Source organism: Pygocentrus nattereri, chromosome 20 (assembly GCF_015220715.1).
Source record: "Pygocentrus nattereri isolate fPygNat1 chromosome 20, fPygNat1.pri, whole genome shotgun sequence".
In the NCBI taxonomy this organism is placed as follows: domain Eukaryota; kingdom Metazoa; phylum Chordata; class Actinopteri; order Characiformes; family Serrasalmidae; genus Pygocentrus; species Pygocentrus nattereri.
The window spans coordinates 5,952,792-5,966,153 of NC_051230.1; the positions used below are offsets into that span (position 1 = coordinate 5,952,792).

Consider the following 13,362-nt stretch of genomic DNA (forward strand, 5'->3'; position numbering starts at 1 on the left):
TACAGAAAAAATGTCATGTAAAAATTAATTTTGAATTTTTATATATAAACCCATAGAAATATCAGAAGCGGATCCTAAGGGTGTAAAAATAAAAAGCAGATAAAATGTAGGATATGCGCCCTTTAAGTGCTGACAATATCTGTCAAAATAAAAGTTACATATCACCATTTTACTCACGCTTAAGCTCACAGAGAGAGAGCGAGAGAGAGAGAGAGCGAGACACACAGAGAGAGCGAGAAAGAGTGAGAGCAAGAGAGACACACACAGAGAGAGCGAGAGAGAGAGACAGAGAGAGAGGGAGAGAGAGAGAGAGAGAGAGAGAGACAGAGAGAGAGAGAGAGAGAGAGAGAGAGAGAGAGAGACAGACAGAGAGACACACACAGACAGCGAGAGACAGAGAGAGAGACAGAGAGAGAGACACAGAGAGAGACAGAGAGAGAGAGAGAGAGAGAGAGAGAGAGAGAGAGAGAAAGAGACAGGGAGAGAGAGAGAGAGAGACACAGAGAGAGAGAGAGAGAGAGAGACAGAGATAGAGACAGGGAGACAGAGAGAGAGAGACACAGAGAGAGACCCACTATGTTGCTCTGGACAGCAAACCCTGAGTGAAGATGAGTTGCGCAAACAGTGGTTTGACAGTTTTAGCGGGATCTCTCCATGCAGAGGCGTCAGAGAGCAGCGCCGGTGCACCTGCCCACTGCAGGCTGGCACACGCGTGTTTACATATTTCAAACATGGATTCTGCTCGGCTTCCATCTGCAAAACAGGAATCTGCACACCTCCAATTTGGGAATGCAAAGGTAAAAACAAAGCTGCCTTGATTCATCGTGAAGACATTCTGTAGAAACAACAAAACAGTTCCATTAGACTCAGTTATACAGTCATGCAATCACACACGTTTACTGAACAACGGCGAGAGCCTTCAGGCCTGAAGCTCAAATCACAAGCCGATGACTAATTAATCAACCAACCAACACAACTACAAGATGCTTCCACCAAGAACCACACTTTTTTTTCCAAAAACTCTCTATAATGAAATGAGATGTTAACAAAGTCATTCCAGAGTGTTTTAACATGAAACGGTTCCCTGTAGAGCCTAAGATGTCTTTACAGTGGTGGTGATAGGAACCAGGAGTCGCCAGGTCTACAACACAAATATAGCCATTTTAGTTACAGTCCAAAACCACCAGTGAACCTGCACGAGTCCTCCGAGCTCTTACACGTAATGCTGATCATCGTAATTGGTAATTGTTTAGTAATGATTTGTTTTATTTGGGAACTATTTTGCCGTACAACGTCCTACTTCACCACATGGAAAATGAAAAGATAGGCCATGTTCTAGGCCATCCTGTGATCCAGAAGGATAAGCGGTTTAGAAATATGCACACACATTTTCTATGCCGCTTCATCTTCTGGGCTGCCGGGGGTGCTGGAGCCAATCCCAGCTGCCATCGGTCGGAAGGCAGGATACACCCTAGACAGGTCGCCAGTCCATCGTAGGGCAGAAAGACAGAAAGACAGACAGACAGACAGACATACAGACATTCACTCACACCTAGGGACAGTTTAGCATGTCCAATTGGCCTGACTGCATGTCTTTGGACTGTGGGAGGAAACCGGAGAACCCGGAGGAAACCATGCAAACGCCACACAGAGAGGACCCCGGTCGCCCGGCCGGGGAACCGAACCCAGGCCCTCCTTGCTGTGAGGTGACAGCGCTACCCACAGCATCACCGTCTTAGGCGTCAGGCGACACAAGCTACCATTTCATATTGTAATTTTTTGTGATAAAGTTTTTGGATGTATAAACCTTTTTGGCCACTTTCTTGAAACTGCAACTTTTGAAGGGTGTCTACATAACACATTCATAACATTGTACATATACACTTCATAGAACATTAATGAATGTTTAAATGAAGTATACATGTTGTACCTAATATTAAAATAGACTACTATATAATTTTATCCTTATTTTTTATTTTGAAAAAGGATATTTTTCAGTAAAATGCCTCATTTGTGGACAGCAAAAATAAAAATGACCTTGCTTTATCCCTCGGGTCATTACATGACAGTCATCTTTGATTTAAACGTTCATGAACAAGCGATGAAGTGTTTAAGATGTTGTGAATGTGTTATGGAGACACCCTTGATGCCAATGATGCCAATTTAAAACTGTACATTTAAACTTTTAACTTAAATGCTGATATTTAACTTAAATTTAAATATAAATTACATTTACATTTAAGTTTTAAAACAGAATTTACAGTTACAGCTTTCTCCACTTCTGGAGAAACACTTCTCTGAAGAGGCAAAACCAAAATTCACCTCAGACGTCTGGTTCCTATCACCACCACTGTGAGCAAGTCTGACTCTGCATGTCTCTCTTTAATGGACCATTTCAGATCAAATCACTCTAAAAGACTTCATGTGGAAATTTGGAGATTTGGTCAAAAGGTTGGCTGAAAGATTTTTATATAGAAATCACAATTTAAGCTACAATTAGTTTTAATAGCCGTCATGGTTAAAAACGATAGTTCTTCAAGGTTCTTTAGTAAAGACAGCCATTCTATGTAGAACCATGAACACTTTGCATGCTCAAATGGTTCTTTGCATGGTGAAATGGGTCTTTAGATTGATGGAGAATGTGTTGCATGTGGTTCTATGTAGCACCAAAAAGGGTTCTGCTATTGTTATGATACCAAGCTTGCAACAGTAAAAGAACATTTTTGATGCTACAAAGAACCCTTTTCAAAAAGGTGCTATATAGAGCCATACACAAAACAGCATTTTACGACGCAAATAACTTTACCACGTCAATGGGTTGTTGAGTGTTTATGGTTCTATGCAGAACCCTTTCTTTACTAGAGAACCCTTTAAGTGTGTAGGTTAGCAAAAGCATTATTTTAAGAGTTAACTTGAAATGCCTGTAGAAAAGTTAGACCAATCAGAGGCGAACAAACCTCCACGTGTTCTGACATCACAACCACAACTTACTGGCAGTTTGGCACACTGCATTCAGGCGTCGAGCCTCAAGCCAAAAAGATGGATATTCTGTTCTTCTTGGCGAAAATGGTGGTTGGTTAGTGTAGTGGGTAACACCTCTGCCTTCTACGCTGTAGACTGGGTTTCAATCCCCACCTGGGCAAACACCCTACACTATACCAGTAAGAGTCCTTGGGCAAGACTCCTAACACTGCCTTGGCCTACCTGTGGCCTATCGTAAGTCGCTCTGGATAAGAGAGTCAGCCAAATGCCATAAATGTAAATGTAAATATAAATCAGGCCTGAATCTTAATTTATTTTAAAAAAGCTATTTAAACTGCAGTCGCAATATTAGTTGGAAAAATCGCAGTTAAATATTTTCCCCAAATGGTTCAGCCCTGCTCATAATTAAGTCAGTTTGAAAAAAAAATATTATTTATTTAGTAATACTAAATACTAAATACACACTACTAACTTTCATTCAACTTATAAACACACAGAGGACGCACATCTGGCAACCCCCAGCAACCACCAGGGATACAAAAGCAATGGCCTAGCAACACCTTAGCAACCAAAAGAGTAAGAATAGCAATGGGATAGCAACAACTTGGCAACCACCTAACAACAAGCCGGAACACCAACTTATAGGCAACCTCATAGCAACTACTTGGAGCGACTACATAAACCCAATTCGGTTATCGAAGCTCACAGTTCTGCAACTGCTTTGTCCTTCGTCGTTTGCTGGCTTTGTCAAGTTAACGTAAAGTCTTTGAACTTTCTTTACTTACTTTACAACTTTTTATTCCTAGCAGTTTGCCTCCCTAGTAAAATCGCTGGGTCTAACCTGGCCACCCCCCCGAAAAGGCTGTGGCTGGCCTCGGCTGAACACCGAACACACTGTAATAATGAGCTTTTTCAGTCTTTTCCCCCCATCCAGCGTCCACAGTACAGGAACAGCACGTCTGACCTCTGACAGCAAAACCACTTTCAGAGGGTTCAGAGGTTAAACAGCATTTCCAGCTACAGCGGCCCCAAACTTACCGCTGCTCCACGAGAAAGGAAAGCTAAAAGCTAAAGAGAGCACAGAAATGAACAGCTTTAAAATAGAATCAACAGAAACAATAAAAATCTGAGATTAAACATTACAGCTCTTAATTTTTCAGTGTGTGAACAGACCCGATGATACTACATTAATAAAGCAGTTACAATCTGCTGTAATTATTGGGGAAATAAACAAATACATATGAATTAATCTGAAGGGTATTAATATCATACAGCATTAACGTTACTTTAAAATGAGTCTCTCCTAATAAGAATCTTCTTATTCTTTACATTGTGTGATGATGAATGGACCAATAGAAACACTCGAAGATTGCTTGGAATAATGTAGGAATGCTTTTCCCTTTTCTGGTAAAGTTACTGTTTTAGAAATACATGTTATTTTTACAGTGAATGTCCAGCCTGTGAGCGCAGCTTTAGCTGGATTTCCTTCAGGTGTAACAATACTGAAACCCACAGGACAGCAGTGACCCCAGAGGAAACACTGAAGGACATTTCAGCAGGACAACATTACATCATCATTACTGATCGGTCGCTGCACGGCTACTTTTAAAGGCTACAGATGATAAAATTAAAAATTACAGTATATATAAAAGTATATGTATTATGTCTATTATAAACAATACGACATTACATTACATTATGTCCCATTATAATTATTATTATTATTGCTGTTGTTGTTGTTGCTATTATTATTGTTGTTGTTGTTGTTGTTGTTGTTGTTGTTGTTATATTTGATATAACGGCTGCTGATATTAATGGCAGATATAGAAATGAATAACTGGCTAAACAGAACGTGTTTAACAGTAACACTTTACGAGCATGCATATTAATTTGGGCGTGCCTGTGTGAGCCTTTATAAATGCTATGACATGAACTTTATTATTTACATACTTATTTGTCAGGATAGGATGCGACGCAATAGACGTGATGTGATGTTTGACTTTCTGACTTTTTTTAAATCACTGAATTAATTTAAAACAATACATTATCCCGATATTTAAGAATCAGTGACGTTAAACAAACAAAAACAAATAAATAAATAAATAAAGACAGCTAGACAAACAGTAAATGCAATATGTATATTATTGTGGAGATATCTGTATAAGCCCATTTTGAGAAAGGCTATAAGGACATCATACTCTTTATTTATTTGTTTGTTTGTCTATACATTCATTCATTCATAAAACAGCTTATAAGCAAGCAAACAAACACAAGTAACTAACAAAATAAATAAATGTATGTTTGGCCTTGGGATAAAAAAAAAAAAAAATCATAGATCATAAAAAAAAGGGGGTGTGTCTTCATGAGCCAATTTTCGTAAATGTGTTATCTATAAAAATACTGGTTATACAATATGATGTGAAATAAGATACATATGATTTTTAACATGATTTTATATTTATATATACTTATATATATATATATATGGGTTTATACAGATATCTCCACAATAATATACATATTACATCTACTGTTTGTCTGGCTGTCTTTATTTATTTATTTACATATATTTCTTTGTTTAACGTCACCGAAATTAATTCATATTATATGAGATATAATCAATACAATGATCATACACACACATATGTATGTATGTATATATGTATTATATACATATACACACACACTATATATATATATAATGAGATTTAATCAATACAATGATCATACACACACATATGTATGTATGTATTATATATATATAATATACATATACAATGATCATACACACACACACACAGACATATATATATATATATATATATATATATATATGTGTGTGTGTGTGTGTGTGTGTGTGTGTGTGTGTGTATGATCATTGTTGTATTGAATCATAGAACATATGATGTATATTAAGAAATTCATCATAGGCCTGTCTGGTAACTTCGATATACTTGTTGCCAAAATGTGGAAAGTCTAGAGTGTAGCGCCCCATGCAGGCCTGCATTTTTGCCCACACACACACACACAGAAAGAATATGTGAGAGAGAGAGAGAGAGAGAGAGAGAGCGAGAGCGAGAGAGAGAGAGAGAGAGAGAGAGAGAGCGAGCGAGAGAGAGCGAGAGAGAGAGCGAGAGAGAGAGCGAGCGAGCGAGCGAGCGAGCGAGCGAGCGAGCGAGAGAGAGAGAGAGAGAGAGAGAGAGAGAGAGAGAGAGAGAGAGAGAGAGAGATCCACAAAGCCCAACTCAACAGAACTCACAGCCCCAGCAGAGTTCAAACCCATTACAGTTTTACAGCTCCCTTTACAGCGTGTGTACAGTCGCCCCTCGGCTGCCTGGCACATCTAGAGACAGAATCCGCTCTTGCAGGACGGATAAAGTAAATAACAGCCAACCTGAGGTCACCCAGACAAGCTAAAGCAAGGCCGCGCTCCCCGTACTGCTTCTCTCTGGCCTCGTCATCCACAGCGCTGTTCACGATCCATTTGCCGTCACTGATGGACGTTTTATGCCGAATATAAAAACACATCAGCACCAGGGCCGAGTTAGCAAACACAGATTATTTCTCCTCCAACGAGCTCGCCAACGTCTAAATGACTGCACTGTCTGACAAAAACGACAAAAATGAGGCCTCGGTTTCTCCCCAGAGCGCGCAGGCCTGAAATTAGCCCTGGGGTCATCATTCATCAGCAAAGAAACCCACCATCCTTTCCACCTGTCTGACCACAGTAGCCCAAGGGCATCTGACTGGAACATGGTACAACACTGAGGGCAGCCATTAGCCCATCATGTCCATCATGAAGGTCTGGTGAAAAACAGGATAACAGCGACAGGATGAGTTCAGTTCTTCACTTCAGTTCAATGAGCTTTATTTATTGAAACTGCTTTACATGCAGTATTAACACAGCACCTCCGAGCTAGCATTGGAAACCCATGCTGCTGTGGTGGTACCTTCAGTAGATTTATTTAGGGGACGTAAATTGTAATATATTCCATTGCAATTAACATCAAGCCCCCTGTCTTTGTTCTAGAAAAAGCACAGTTAGCTTTGAAAAGGTATAAATGTGTAATAATACGGTTATAATATGTAATAGGGGTCCAATTCATGATCATTAACGTTTTAAAAAGTATTAGTGTAGTCGTATGCAAATGTTTTTGAAGCCCCCCCATCAAACTATGTTTTTATGTTTACAGAGAACACATTTTTGTACATTTTAGTGCACACCACTTTTTATAGGCTGAATGTAATATATAGGGAAAAATATGGCCTGGGCTAAAACAGCACATTTTCTATTATATATTTGTTAAATTGAGCAAATAAATGAAAGCTGTGCTTTAAAATGTGCCGTATTTCAGTTAGAATATTCACAAAACGTCATTTTTTAATAAAGGGGTGTGCAAACATGTGGACACAACTGTATACCAAACATTTAATTAGAATTAACAGTCCAGAAGAAAATCAAGCAAAATAATAAATCATTTGATCACGCGAGAGAGTCGAGAACCGTTTACAAGTTGAAAGATCTTCTACATAATCGTGTTATATAGCACTGAAAAATTCCTTTAGGAATCTATTTATAAGAGTGAAGGTTTTTACCCTCATCCAGTTTGAGGTGATGAAACAAAATAGGATCACACTGCTCTGTTCAACATTTTAGTCTAAATGTACAAACATTACATGCTGATTATGAACTCATCGTTATATTAAAGCTGATTTCCACAGGTTTCCCCAAACTGCCCACATTAATAAAGTCATTCAGACCGGTTTGCTGGGAAACGCTCAGCTCTGGAGAAACGTATTAAGCCAGAGCTGCTCACAGTGGTGGTGATAGGAACCAGACGTCCGAAGAGTTAAATGCTTCTAAAAGCTCCCTCACAGAAAGCGATGTCATGTTTATGATAGTTTTATAAGGTTTTGGATCTAATTTTTTGTTGAAGAGGAACATGTGACGTGTTGTGAGGCTGTCTTCACACTCTAAGATCTCATCTTCACCACTATTTTACCCATATAGGTTCACTTGCTGTTCTGAATGGTAAATAAAACGGCTGCATTTGTGTTCTAGATATCACAACCTCAGGTTCCTACACCATTCACATTCAAATTACGCGGTGAATTACTCTGAAATCTTGAAGAATTGGTGAAAATCTCCTTTAGACTCAGTGTTCCTTTGCAGCAGTGACTGCAGACAAATAGTAAAACTGTCCAAAAATAACTAACAGTGCCAAAGATTTTACACACAAACAGGAATGCAATCCAGTGCTGGAGCAGGGCCTCTGTCTTTATTGACTTCCTTGAATGATCTATTATTTGGTGATTTAAGAGGTCTCAACACAAATATTTGGCGTTTTTGATTTATGGCCCAGCGGACGGAAGACAGCCCCCCCCTAAGAAAACCATTGGTTTTGTTGTGCATTCAGAGTCTACAGGAGATGTAGGAAGCCGTTACCATGTAGACGGTTCACCACAGAGGTCACGGACCAAAGGCTTCCAATGGGACGTCCAGGGACGTCAAGGGCCGGGCTCACGAAGGCCGAGGGTGGCACGAACTGTTTTGTCTTCCTCTCCGACCGGCGACTCGCCCGCTGTTATTTTCCTCTAAGAGGATGGCCTCTATAGTTCCACCTCCCACCAGCCCCCATCCTGTACAGTCTAATGGGATATCCCAAGGCCACTTGCCCTTCTGTGGGGCAGAACGGCCACGTGCCGTTTGATCTTCTATGGAATCCCCGCGTGGCTTCATGATGGATTCACGTCATATGGAGGGCAAATGGACGGGATGGGAAGATTCCCATTTCCTCCACTTGAAAGAGTTCACTTGAACCTCATTGGCGATTGTTATTGCCTCCCTCTTCTCATTATTAGCTTCTATACCATCCAACAACAGGCTGCATTCAACGGGCCATCGGGTAACAGGGGACACTTCAAGATATGACTGTTTATCACAATTTCTGCTCTTGATGTTTCTCCTAAATCAGGTAAACAAAGCTACTGTGAAAAGGCTCGTCACGCATTCTAGAGAAAGTGGCTGTGATAGGAACCAGACGTCTAAAGAGTGTGATTCATGTGAAAGTTCCTTCTCAGAAAGTAATTAAACTAATACTTTTTTTTAAGATTCACCACTATTTTACCACCATCAGCATATAGTAATACGCGTGGTCATAAAACACATTTAACGTGTTAATTTGAGGGCAGATTCGACCAAAAATAAATAGAATAAAAATGTACATTTATGTCATGCAGTTCATACGATTTGGTCACGTAAATTCAGACGGAAAAACCAAAACATACCCTGGAGAATAAGAGGTTAAAGAAAAGAGTGGCTTCATCATTCAGGACCTTGTGAGTCTCATATTACCAAACATGCTAACCCACATTTCCTGCTTCTGTTGTAACACTACACTTAAAACGATACTGAAAATGGCTTCGTGACACACAGAAACCAAAAACAAAAGACTTTTATTATGAATCATAGCCTAATGTTTTACTCTGACTTCTCTCAAGTAGAGAATTAGGGGTAGATTCAGCTACTTTGTGACATCAAGGTCTATGGGACAGTTTAAATATAGGGCACAGATTCACTGCCCTATAACTGTACTTGGTAATTCATCCTAACTGTAAACAACTGTCAAAACAACTTAAACCCGTAACAATCCAGATTTCATACAAAGGTTTATTATGCAGTAATTACAGGGACTAATGGAGCTATTCTTAGATTAAAGAAGTGTGTAATAAAGCTTTGGGCCTGCTGCCGAGCCCATGGCTTGTTAAGGGGTTAAGCTATTAATCCATTTACGTTCATACTGCCAGTTTAAATGTACTTTTCTACAGCTGCCTTTGGTCAAAAAGGCTATTTCCTCTCAATTTTTAATAACTTTGACGTATTTTAGGGGAAACTTTGTGTTTCCTTCATCTCGGATCTGATCAGTTGTCATAAACTGATAAAATAAGGCAATATCTCAACAAATCTGCAACGTATACCCACTTTATATTGTTTTATAGAATTCATGAGGTCAAAAGTTTGCAGTTAAACATCTTTATGACAACCACCATCATAAATCCACCATCTCTCTTTTTTTAAACTCAGAAATATGCAATATATATGCACATATACACATGCATGAATAACCACATTGTTCATTGTTCAGAATAAGTCGGATTACAATAATATACAGGTAAATTGTGAACACAGGTAAGACATTGGAAAGAAATTGCGGTCCGATTTTTTTTGTTATTACATTTTTAATATTAACATCAGAGATATTAATTATTTTGGTTAATATCAGAGATATGGGAGTACTGAAAAATTCCAGATGTTCATTGGACAGGCAGTGCCACAAAGTGGCCTTCCACCAAATCTGAGCAACTTTGGATAAACAGAAAAAAATCTGTGCCCAATGGGATAAAAGATTTCATTGACTCAATTTCCATTTATGGCTGAACCATTAAGCCTGCAAACGTATGCAACAAACACATTCATTACAAAACATTCGTTTTAGCTTTAAAGGCAAACCTAGTCACAGTGATGAGACCTACAATTGCAGAAATGCAATATTGTGTATTTCTACAGCAACACTGTGACACCGAAACGCGTCTATAGTTTATGATAGTTCGCTTTTTTCCTCTGAGGCTGCCCACGAGTCAGGACTGAGTGAAGTAATCCTTGCACCTAAAGGAGTATTATACATCACTGAATACGCAAATAAAAATGAATCACGCTCACATGAAAACAATCCATTTATTCAGTTTAAACCAGTTCATTAATTAACGTCATTCCTTCCCGGTTCAATGAATAGAGCTCAGTTTAGTAAAACAAACACAACAACACGAACAATGTCGCAGTTAATTTGGCTACAGCAGAGCTGCTTCCAAAGGAGGCTTTTGTTACAGACCAAATTAAACGCCGCTAAGCCGGCCCAATGAATCTTGTTAACAAACAGGCCTGTCCGCGCGCTACTGATTAGCCCCGTAGTGATGAATGTGGGCTGGGTCAGTCCAGAGGGCAGCATTTAAGCTCACCAGCAGGTTTGGAAAAACAGCCGTGAATTACACACTGTCGTTCAGGTGCGACTTATAGTGCAAATACAAGTCTACTGAAGCACTGCTCCCAGCAGCAGAGCAAACATCGCGCAGACGGGAAAAGGCCCCGGCTCAGAGAACGACTATATAACGAATTAAAACAACTCGGGTTTGTTGGTTTGTGTGTGTGAAGTTGAGGTGACCTGTGGTGATGAACTAAAACAAGACGCGCAGCCTGGAGCCCTTCTGACCTCTGAGTTCCTCTATAGGGAGTTCCTCTATAAAGGATTTCTAAATACTACCAAAAATACTTTCCCCAAAATCGAAATAATTCATGATGTACGCAAAGCCATTCAGAGTGGTCTGATGAGAAACGCTTCATCACAGAAAAACTGACTCAGGTTTCTTTACAGCGGTGCTGAAGGGAACCAGGGGTCACGATGTCTGCAACAAAAACACAGCTACTTTTTTTTTATCCACTACTGAAAATGACCAGTGAACCTACACGTCTTCTGAGTTTTTATAAGTAATGTTGGTGATAAAACAGCAGTAAAAAAAAAAAAAAAAAAGGTTTTCTTGGGGACTATCTTGCCTTACAACGCCTCGCATGTGCCTCTCTGCCCTGAACAGATTTAAAAGAACGCGTTCGACACCAAAAACCTCACTAAAAGCTACTTTAAAATAAGATCTCAGACATCAGGCAGCACATCCAAACTCATTTGATTCAATATCTTTCTGTGAGGGAGCTTTTAGAGGCTCCAGGTGTCTGGTTCCTATTACCGTCTCTGGAAAGGTGCATTTCCAATCACTCTCAATGACTTTGTTTACGTCTTAATTGTTCAATTATACCAAAACCTTGATTTTATTACCTTTCAAAAGCATAAGCACCGAGTCCAGTAGGGACTGTGACCTTCGAGGACAGGGGAGTGTTAATATGAAGATGGATGAGGAGGGTGATGGGGGGGGGGCAAAGTGGTTGAAAGAGCTACTGAGAGCAGCATAGCAATGGTAATGGTGCACTGTGGTCATTTGCACCATAAAGCCGAGGATACACTGGCCAAACGTTCTCTATACCACCCATTTTAAGGTCAGCAGGTGGCTTGAGTACTAGGGAAAAAACAACAAGGCAAATGAACCAGTGTGAACGAGGAAAGAATGTTCTAGGTACTCCCAACAACCACAGGTATGGCACATACACACAGACAGTTACATTAGGCCTGCAGCAGACGGCACATACGCGCGTGTTAAGTTCAGCAGCCGTGGATAAACACAAAGAAGCGTGAGCTAAGTTGGAACACATGGCCTGCATGAACAGATATATGGTCTCCAAGTGTTAAGGGATCACTTCTTTATTTAGTGCAGGGGTCGGAATCACGCAGCTCCTTTACTGCCCCGCTGCGGCTCCAAAAATAAAATGATCCTCCTTTACAGCAAAATAAAGCTCTGCTGATCGTTCAAACACAGTTTTAGGAATAAATGGTCTTAAACACTGAAGTTAAATGTAGCCTACAACTGCTATTTCACCAAACTTTAACGCTGAAATGCAGAAGACAGCCTCGCCTAGCAAACAGCTAACAAAAACGTAAAGAGAGAGATTTAAGACGGATATCAAGAATTTGTAGACGAACTGACTTATTTCTGTTTATAACCACTCCAGCTGGTTTCCTGATACGCTTAGTCTGCAGAAACTGTCGAACACTAAAAAGTCGCTGAAGCTGAAGTCGCTTCTCATTCGCCAGCTTCTTGTTTGAATTTTCCCATTCCAGGGCCAGTCGTGGGCTGGAGGTTAGGGAACTGGCCCTGTGACTGAGATGTCCTTGAGCAAGACACCAAATCCCCAATCGCTCCCCGGGCGCCGTGGATAGGGCTGCCCACCGCTCCGGGCAAGTGTGCTCACTGCCCCCTAGTGTGTGTGTTCACTAGTGTGTATGTGGTGTTTCACTTCATGGATGGGTTAAATGCGGAGGTGGAATTTCCCCGTTTGTAGGATCAAAAAAGTATCACTTACTACTTACTTCTGGCATCTGAGGTGCAATTTAAGGTGGAACAGAAAAATTCAAAAAAGAAAGTTGGCCAATGAGAAGCTGCCTTCAGCCTCGTAAAATTATACATTGAGACATCTTACAAGAAACTATTCAACTTTTGTTTCCTGCCAGAGATGCGAGAAAGCAGCTGTAGTTGTGCTAAACCGTAAAGCGTTTTCATTTACATTATAATTTAGCCTATATTAGGACATTAGCACTTACTGAGACATATTTACAGCCAAGACAGTAAAATGGATATAAAATGTTGTGGCTCCCAAGGTGGTTTGACTTTTGTCAAGGACAAAACGGTTATTTTTAACATCTTGGTTGCCACCCCTGA

The 13,362-nt window shown here is 40.1% G+C and overlaps 1 protein-coding gene across 4 annotated transcripts in view; it reads right to left on the bottom strand.

The window, feature by feature from the left end:
* Positions 1-12,893: 12,893 nt before the first annotated feature.
* The window catches only part of gnb1l (guanine nucleotide binding protein (G protein), beta polypeptide 1-like), a 76,035-nt gene continuing 75,566 nt past the window's right edge, over positions 12,894-13,362 (bottom strand). For all 4 annotated transcript variants that reach the window (XM_037531452.1, XM_037531455.1, XM_037531451.1 and 1 more), the window contains one exon: positions 12,894-13,362. This exon is cut by the window's right edge and continues 1,183 nt beyond it. The gene's annotated coding sequence lies outside the window, so the exon portion shown is untranslated.